Genomic DNA, 9,007 nt, shown 5'->3' on the forward strand with positions numbered 1-9,007 from the left:
TAGACCCCACAGAGCTCTGAACATGCGCCCAGCACTAATGACACCAGGCACAAGTTAGCATGGCTAGCAGCTCCAGTCTGCAGGCAGGTGAACTGACACAACCTGTGTCACAGGCCTTTCCAAGGCTACTTACCTGTCTCTGTGTATTTGCCAATGGCAGGGCCTGTAATCAGAGCCTATCGTCTCCCCCTCCCCCCAGGAGGCCCTGGAGAAACCATCTGAGCCCTCCTTTGGTCCAGAGCTAAATGGCTTAGTGGTCCCGGAGCCTGGAGCAGGACTCCAGAGCTGAAGCACCCTTTCCCAGCTCCTGCAGGAGCTGATAGACAGAAGCACACGCAGGCGGGCCAGAGCGCACAGCGCTGGGGTCGCCGGCCCCCACTTAGCTGGGGGTCTCCCGCACATGGGCCGCCCCCACTGCTGCCTGCTGCAGCATTCTGTACCTGGTCCGCGGAAGCCATCGCTGCCACCACTTTGCCGCCGTGTGCCCGGTACGCAAGCATAAATCCAGTTAATGCATCCAAAAAAGAAAAATCAAAATGTCAGATCTGCAGAGATGGTTCAATTGAAGGAATATTGATTGTCACAGAGAATATTCTCACTTTATTCACCTACTTAGGCTGCTCCCCTAGGCGCATAAGAATTCATCAAATATTGTCACCGCACATGATAATGCTCCTTCCTAGTGTTGTCGTGACTGCGGGGGCATTGGTCCTACTCACCGTCGGCCCCCAGGTGGTGTGGGGGAGGGAGAGGGTGTGGCCAGGACACTTCCCCCAGGACAAGGCACGTGAACCTTCAAAATACAGCTTGAGGGAGTAGGGGGGGGGGGGAGTCAGCTAGGCCCATTGTACAGATGGAGTCAGCAAGGGTAAGCAACTCCCCACAACCAAGCTGTGAGTACACGAAAATGCGAAGCTTGGTGTTCAGGCGGCAGCTCCCTCCCCCCACTGTGGCTCTCATCACAGATGGTGGCCCTGATCCAGCCAGGCTGCAGGCAGGGGCAGGCAAGGTCCTCTTGGCTCTGCCTTGCTGGCCAATACCACTATGAATCCTGTGTGCCCAGGTCCGGCCGAGGCTTCAGGAGGTGGTTGGCACCCTCGGTGCACTCAGCAACAGGGAGATGTGGAGGCTGATCCTCAGAGTGACAGTTGGAACCATCCAACACCACAGTGGAGACTTGACCCTCCAGAAATGTTTACGGAGCAGCCACCAGCACAAGGCCAAGGTGAGGGCCCTGAAAGTCCCAGGAAACCCCAGGAGGGATGTCTTACCCGCTTGTGACTGTGTTTCAGGGAAAAAAAAAAAAAAACTGACCAAGAAAAGGGAAGGGGAGGGAGGGAGGCTGGTCCTGGAACACACCTGCATGGAGAGTTCTGGGCCTTTCCAGACACTGCGCAGGACAACAGGGGCCTAGAGTATGTAGACCGGCGTGTCCTCAGTGAGTCCCAGGAACAGGAGTTCTGCAGGTCTGAAGAGGTTTTGTGGCCACATGAATCTGGGGAGCTTTAAATGAGTTGATCCAGGGCTTCTCAGAGCCTTTACCTCCTGACAATGATCATAACGGCCTGCACTGACCGCAGCCCAGTGTGCCCGGCACTATTCACGTACCAGCTCATGTCAGTCTCACAACTCTATGAATGGGTGCAGCTGCGACCCCACTTTGCAGCTGAATAAACCAAGGCTCAGAGAAGTGAGTGACCAGCCCCTCCCCGGGTCAAGAATCCCTGAGAGACGGATGGGACGAGAATGCAGGAATCTGCAGCCTTGACCTCTGTCCACAGGGCTGGGGCGGGGGGCGCAGCGTGGAACACAGTCTTCCCACCTTCAGCCATTAGTCTGGCCTGTCCCATGTCATCCCAGAGCTGTTGCTGGGACCAGATTCCATGGGATATTTGAGAACTGGCTCTGGCACACCAAGGAGCGAATGCAGGTTGACAGGTGTCTGAGCTGCGGGAAGCTCCCGGGCTGTGACTGGCCTGAATCCAAAGGCGGGAGTCAGTCCCGGGGAATCCAGATGCACTGGTGGGTGGGGCCCGAGTTCCACCTCCCAGCCCCGCCCTGGGCCACCTGGAAACAGGTAGCTGAGAAAAGTGGGCTCTGCTTTCTCCTCACCGCCACCCCTGGCTCACCCCCAGTTCTGGAACATCCCATCCCAGCTAGAGGCAGAAAGAAATTTTCCATAGATTGGGCTCAGCCCAGAGGGATAAAGATGCTCATCACTCCGGGCAGCTGCCCCTCCCTATCCCCCTCCTGGAGCTCAGTCCCACCCACCGTCACTTCTGGCTTGATTCGATGCTTTGGCTGGAGTCCTCAACAGGTGCATGAATCGGGAACGTCACTCCCAGGGGACTTTGCCAAGAGACCATTCCCTCCGAGGGAGAGGGGCCCGTGGCCTCGGCAGAAGAATATCAATCGGAATCCATGGTGGGAAGCCATGGCTGGCCAGAGCTGCTGAAGGAGTAATTAATTCTACTTAAGTGAAATGTTACTAATGATTAAATGTCCTAATGAAGAAAAATTGGATCAGCTGTTGTTGGTGTAGCACAGAGGCAGGGGACCCTCGACACCTTCCTTGGGCAGCTTCCTGCTGGGAGTGGATGGAACTCAACGCAGAGACAGTATCCCTTTGGGGCCCAAAAGAAATCGGAGGTGCCGGGAGCTGGAGAGGCGCCCATGGGAGGAAGTGGCAGGCTTGGGGGTCTCTGGTAAGGTGACGAGCCCAGGAGGCTGGAGAAGACTCCGGGAGGCCACAGTGCAGCTCAGAAGGATCTAGAACCTTGCCCCCAGCATGCCCACCTCATACAAAGCCCGGGAAGCCCGCGCCAGAGCAGACCTGCAGGAAGCACGTCAAGAGCAGTGGTGAGACACGGGGGGACTGACGGTGCTGCTCAACTAGGGTCCTTGCATCCAGAGCCCTAGAAATGCACGCTGGACCCAGAGAGAATTCAGGCACAGGGAAGCCATTGTGAAGGGGCTTCTGCTGAGCCAGCACTGACGGGGAGGGGTCAGGCTGGCTCCAGTAGAGAACAAAGGTGCACAGTGTCCAGGGCATCCACAGGGTGGGCAGGAACCCTGTGCCTCCAGGTCATCTTCTGGAGAGGTAGGACCTGACCGCTGCTGTGCTCTATCCTCCTCTGTCTCTTCAGGCCAGCGTGTCTCTACCACCCTTAGTCTCCACCTGGTGGGGGGGGGGGCTCTGCTAGACTACCAAGGTGCAGGAAGCGGGTTACATTGGTGACTCTGCCACGTGTTTGCTCCTGGCCACCTAGAGTTGCCCTTGTCATCTGGGAATGTCTCCGATATTGTTTTCCAGAATAGCACAGAACCGGCTTTCTCTGGCCTGAGCTGGCTCCTCTGCTGACCACCTGGTCTCAGAAGGCTGACAGTCTCCTGGCGTGTCCTCACCCATAGCTTTGAAGACTAATTCACCTTTTAACTCCTAGTTTTTGGAATGGCGTCCACTCCGAAGCTGGAGAGCTGCCTTGGACCTTATTGTCCTTTAGAGGTGTCCACTCCTTAGTCCTAAGGGGACCCTCTTTCTCATGGGGGTCCCTAACTAGTCCTGGGATAGAAAAGAGACCAGGAGAGGACAGATCAGGGGCCAGGCAGGGACGGGGGAGGGACAGGTGTCCTGTGTTCCGTTAAGTGGATCCTCGGTGCTCAGGTAAGCAGGGAGCAGCGTCCTCGGAGAAGCCGGGACAGTCAGACAGGTGCAGTAGCTAAGGCAGGCTCCGTGGCCTGGCACTAGTGACGTCTGCAGTGAGGTGGTTCTTGTCGTGGGGATGCCCTCACCATTAGCAGCATCCCGGATCCCCACACACCAGGTGCCAGGAGCACTCCTGCATCCCTCCAGTCAAAATGTCTCCAGGGGCTGGGGACGTGGCTCAGTGGCAGAGGGTGAACTGGGCATGCGTAAGGCCCGGGTTCCAGCCTAAAAAAAAAAAAAAAAAAATCTCCAGACATTGTTAAATGTCCCCTAAGGTCAGAATCACCCTGGACTGAGAATCACAGAGCTGATTAAACCTCAGCACTAACAAAACAAAGGAATTGCTCAGGCCCCGGGAATGGGCTCTCCAGAGCTTTCCCCCTCCCTCCAGGCTGCCTGGCTAGGCCCCTGCCACCCCCCTTGGCATCCAGCTAGACAATGGCCCGAGGACAGTCAGGCAGTGTGAGAGACTTTAGGGGCCAGGCCTGGACATGATCACCCCCTGTGTACCAGTGCACAGGCCACTGGCCCATGTGACAGCACAGGATAAATCTGGCCCCAGAGTGAGCAAGGAGACTCCAGACCTGGCAGGCTGCCAGCCCACCTGCACCTCCTCATTCCTGGCTTCCACCCTGACTGCTGCGGGCCCCCCTCGAACCCAGCCAGTCCCTCCTCCCAGCCTCAGTTTCCTTCTCAGGGATGGATCCCGGAAACAGGGCAGACAGAAAAAGAAGACACAAAATACTGTGTGAGTCCCTTTGTGTGCAGTGTCCAGAGCAGGCAAATCTAGAGTCAGGAAGGTGAGCGGTGGCCAGGGGCAGGGGTGGGGAAGCAGGGAGTAGCCGTGGAGTAGGCCTAGGGTTTCCTCTGGAGGGTCTGCAGAATGCTCTGGAACTGGACAGAGGTTCTGAGTGTCCTAGATGCTCCTGGCTTACATACATTCAAATGGTTTCTTGAGTGTTTTGAGAATTTTACTTCAATTTAAAAAAGGAGAGTCCCTTCGGGCTCCAAGTTGAGTGATTACTTAAGATTCAGGCAGGGCAGGAGCCAGGCTAGGGCTAAAAGTGGAAAAATGGGTTCAGTTCTCCCCGAAGACACACTCTGGATAAATAAGTAAACAAAAGGCTTTGCCCATTGAATGAGCACCACACAAGCAACCTGCGTGAGCTGTAAACCCTCCATAAATGTGAGCGAATGTCACCACTCTTTGCAACCTTCTCGGTATTCTCCTAAATGGAGCTTGGGCCGGACTGGACCCGGAGTGAGCAAGCCATGTAAACGTGTGTGAGTGTGTGTGTGTGTGTGTGTGGAGGACCGGCCAGCACAGAGGTCCCAACACGACGGCCCAGAATAACATTAAGATTAGAGGATGTCGACCCATAATGAAGCTGCCACTCCTTGCTACCTGGGTGCCTGACGCTGTCTATCACCCACGTGCACCTGCTCAGAGAATCCGCTCTGTATCCAGGATCAGAACCATTTTGCAGATGAGAAATGGAAAACTGCAAGGTTCAGTGGATCGCTGTGTTAGTTACCTACCTACCGCTGGGTAACAAATGATCCCCGAATTTAGCAGCTCAAAACAAAGTTCTTGACTCATGGTCTCTGGAAACCATGGGTCCAGACACAAGATGCACACCCCAGTGCACATGGTGAGCGGCAGGATTCGGTTCTCGAGGGGCGTTGGGCTGAGCGTCTCAGTTCCTGGCCATGTGGGCCTCTCCAGCATGACAGCTTGCTTCCTCAAAGCCTGCAAGCTGAGAAGGCACCTTGCTGGGTCCGGTTGGTTAGAAGTCACTAGGCTGTCCCACACTCCCCGGAAGGGCACACAGGGTCATGAAACCCAGGAGGGGATCCAGGAGGCGCCATCTCGGGATCTTCCTGTTATGCCTGCCACGATTCCCCAGAGAGGAAAGAGCCAAGCCGCCTGCGCCCTGGAGACTCGAAAGGTCAGTTTCCTCCTGCTGCCCTGTACTTTGTCCATGGGCCATCGGGGCAGGCAAGGGGCAGGGTCGCAAGGAAGGCAGGAGATGGAAAGGGAGGAAAGGATGTGCTGTGTGCTTCCTGACCAGGCCTCGTGGTGAGGCTGTCCTACAGGACACAGCCCAGAGCCTCGCTGCCCCCAAGGTAATGGTGTCCCTCAAGATGCGTGGCGGCTGCATTTTAATTACCTGGCAGCTCTGAACACCTCCCGAGGAGGCTCCCACGTCCTCCTCATCATGACTGTTAATAGGCTGGGAGCACAGGGGGTTCCTCCGCCCCAGCTCCCTGCACCACAGGCAGCTCGACGGCCCCAGCCTGCCTTAACACCTGCCCCGTGGTCCTGCCGCAACCGAGGCTACGCCTGGCCATCCCTGAGGGGGGGACCACGCGTGCCTGGGGCTTGGATCCTCTGAGCACCTGGGAGACAGGGATGAGGACCCAAGCTGTCCCCTGGCCCTTCTCAAAGGAAGGGCCTCATCTGTCCCCAGGCTGACATGCCTGGCGGCCGGCACGGTGCCCAGCAGCTGGCCTCAGTGGCTGTGAACGGCATCCCTGGCTGCCCACCAGAGCGCATCTGTCCCCTCTCCATTCCCCGGCGACCATCAGCGAGTCCAATCCGACTTCCCGCTCGCTAAAGCAGAGGTGACAGCCAACTCCACACTCCCCATCACATCCATATTCACAGGGGTCACCACCTAGGGACCTGAATGGGCAAGTGGGAACAACATGGATATGCAGGAAGCTGATAACTGCTGCCAGGGGAGGGGCCCACATGGCCACCGTCACTCGTGGTCTCCGCAGGCCGAGTGGGCTGGCAACGGCATCGTTCCTATCTGCAAGGCTGGATCACAGTTTGCAGGGCATGTTATCCAGAGGCCACAGAGACCTCTGGGTTCCTGCCACCCAAGAATGAGTAGCTCCTGCCCTGAGAAGCTGTGGCCAGGCAGGACCCACTGACAGATGACCCAGCCCCACCGCCTTCCCGCTCGCCCTCTCCCCGGAGCCTCCCCCTGCCTCCTCCTGCCTCCCCAGGCCCCGCTTTCTTGTGCTAGGAGCAAAGAAGGCTTATTGAATTTTCGCAAGTAGTTTTGCCTGGAGTCTGATTTACAATTCATAACCTGGATTATGCTGCAAGTTCAGCCTTCTGGGGTCGGTGTAATTCAGATCTCGGAAATATTTGCCGTGCTTTCAATTCCCCTGACGTCTGAAGGATTGGAAATGGATTCCACCCCTGGAGGTTTATTGTTTGGAGGGAGCTGTGGAAGGGGTACGGGGCTGAGGTCGGGGGGTGCAGCCAGACCTAGAGGGGTGAGGAGGAGAGAAAGTTACCTCCCGTGGAGGGAACATAATAATGTCATGAGAAAAGGAACAGGGGAGGCAAGGTGACCGGGGCTTCTATCCACAGCCCCACAATGGCTGATGGCCCGGGGACATGGCACTGGTGTTGCTGGCCAAGGGAAGTGGCTTGGTCCGTGGAGCCACCTAGGGCTGAGTCAAAACATGCCATCTGCTCGCCCTGCCCCTGCCTTTCTGGGACAGGGCCACATCTTCAATTATATTTTTTAAAACAATTTTATTGAGATATCATTCATGTGCGGTATGAAGTGCCGTCTAAAGTGTGGGATTCGACTGCTTCCAGTGTATTCACAGAGTTGTACACACGTCACCTCAGTTTCCAAAAGTTTTCTCTACCCCCAAAAGAAACCCTGCAGCCCCTAGCTGTCACCCCTGACTCCGTTCTTGGGGCTGCCCTAACAAAGTGCCGCAAACTTTCCCTTTAAAATAACAAAAATTATTCTCACACAGTTTGTAGGGGTCAACGTCTGAAATCCAGGTGCTGGCGGGCCTCGGTCCCTCAGAAGGCTCCGAGAGCCTTGCTTCTGGTGGCCCTAGGTGTCCTTGGTCTGCAGCCAAGTCACTCTAGTCTCTGCTCCGTCTTCACCTGGCCCTTGTGTGTCTGAGTTTCAAATCTCCCTCTGCCTTCTCTGGCAAGGACATGTGTCATTGGATGTAGGGCCCACCCAGGATCTAGGATGGCCTCATTTTGAAGTCCTTAATTATATCCACAAAGATCCTGATAGAAAGTAAGGTCACGTTGGCAGGTTCTAGGGGTGAGACGGAGGACACATCTTCCGGGGGTTCCCGATCTACCTACTACTTCACTTTGCATGTCCCCAGCTGCAAATCCACCTTCTGTCTATAGATTCACCCATCCTGGACCTTCCACAGGAGTGGAATCGCATAATGCGTGGAACCGTGTGTAATGCGTGGTTCTTCACAACTGGCTTCTTTCACCTACCGTGGGGTTTCCGAGGTCCGTCCTGCTGCAGTGTGTGTGTGAGTTCTCCTGACTGTTGAAGAATAGTCTCCCATATGGACAGACCACAGCTACGTTGCTCATCATCAGGACATAGACATGGGAATTGTTCCTATTTGGGGCTGTTTTGAAGAACGTTGCCAGGAAAATTAATGCACAAGCCCTAACCACTGTCCACCATTAGTGGAATCATATTCACATATACCTTCCCCAGGTCCCCAGGGTCATGGTGAGTGTGGTAGGCAGCTTCCAAAGAGGCTCCAGTGACCTCCTATCTCCTGTGTTTCCTGCCCTGGTGAAATCCCCTCCCCCGCGTGTGGCTGGACCTAGTGACTTATTTCTAATGAATAAAATATGGCAAAAGTGACAGATGTCACTTCCAGATCAGGCCATGGGCACTGGACCTGCTCTCACTCTGAGGCTCTCTAATGAAACACACGGCCATGTTGTGTGCTGAGCCATGGAGAAGCCCACGTGGCAAAGGACCGAGGGCAGCCTTGGTCAGCAGCCCTCTGGGAAGAGAGGCCTGTTGAACTTGGAGGAGAATCTTCCCCAACCACGACTGCAGATTGGACCACAGCTTGATGGCAGCCCTAGGAGGCTCCGTGAGCCAGAGGACCCTGCTCAGCGCCCCGGGATTCCCGACATGCAGACGGTGAGATAATAATATGCATGTGGGTTTAAGCCACTAAATCTTAGGACAATTTGTTACTCAGCAATAAATAATTGATACAGCGTGAAGAAAGAGCAGCTAAGCTCAGGAGGCCCAGGGCCTGGGATATGGGGTCAGGGATGAGGTTTTTGGGAACTGGCACTTGACCAGGTGAGCTGGCGGGGGGAGGGTTGGGGCTGTGGACATCCCAATCCCAATCCCAATCCCCAAAGGGCAAGGAGAGGAAGGAAGTGCTCCTAAGCTGGCCGAGGGGGGTGACGATCTGCAGACAAGAAAATAAAACCTTAATGAAACTATCAAAGTGTCCAACCCTGTGTTCCAAAAATGG

This window comes from Marmota marmota, unplaced genomic scaffold, assembly GCF_001458135.2.
Source record: "Marmota marmota marmota unplaced genomic scaffold, marMar, whole genome shotgun sequence".
Taxonomy (NCBI): Eukaryota; Metazoa; Chordata; class Mammalia; order Rodentia; family Sciuridae; genus Marmota; species Marmota marmota.